Genomic DNA, 991 nt, shown 5'->3' with positions numbered 1-991 from the left:
GGAGTCTCGCTCTGTCACCCAGGCTGGAGTGCAGTGGCCAGATCTCAGCTCACTGCAAGCTCCTCCTCCCGGGTTCATGCCATTCTCCTGCCTCAGCCTCCCGAGTAGCTGGGACTACAGGCGCCTGCCACCTCACCCGGCTAGTTTTTTGTATTTTTTAGTAGAGACGGAGTTTCACCGTGTTAGCTAGGATGGTCTCGATTTCCCGACCTCGTGATCCGCCCGCCTCGGCCTCCCAAAGTGCTGCGATTACAGGCGTGAGCCACCGCACCCGGCCTCTTTTCATTATTTTTAAATGTGCAATTGAATTATTTTGACTATAGTCATCTTGTCATGCTATAAAATACTAGGTATTATTCATTCATTCTTTCAAAGTACTTTTTGTATCCGTTAGCCATCCCCACCTGCCCCCAACCCCTCACTACCCTTCCCAGCCTCTGGTCACTATCCTTCTACTCTCTATCTCCATGTGTTCAATTGTTTTGATTTTTAGATGCCACAAATAAGTGAGAACATGCAATGTTTGTCTTTCTGTGCCAGGCTTATTTCACTAAGCATAATAACCTCCAGTTGCATCCATGTTGTTGCAAATGACAGGATCTCATTTTTTAAATGGCTGAATAGTACTCCATTGTGTATATGTACCACATTTTCTTTATCCATTCATCTGTTGATGGAAACTTAGGTTGCTTTCAAATCTTGGCTATTGTGAACAGTGCTGCAACAAACATGGAATTGCAGATATCTCTTTGATATACTGATTTCTTTTCTTCTGGGTATACACTTCTGGTATACACCCAGCAGTGGGATTGCTAGATTATATGGTAGCTCAATTTTTGGTTTTTTGAGGAACCTCCAACTTTTCCACAGTGACTATACTAATTTACATACCCACCAACACTGTATGTGGGTTCCCTTTTCTCTGCATCCTCTCTAGCATTTGTTATTGCCTGTATTTTGGCTATAAGCCATCTTAACAGAGATAAGATGA

This window comes from Piliocolobus tephrosceles, chromosome 14 (assembly GCF_002776525.5).
Source record: "Piliocolobus tephrosceles isolate RC106 chromosome 14, ASM277652v3, whole genome shotgun sequence".
In the NCBI taxonomy this organism is placed as follows: domain Eukaryota; kingdom Metazoa; phylum Chordata; class Mammalia; order Primates; family Cercopithecidae; genus Piliocolobus; species Piliocolobus tephrosceles.
The sequence above is the reverse complement of the archived record's forward strand: the minus strand, read 5'-3'. Positions refer to the sequence as shown.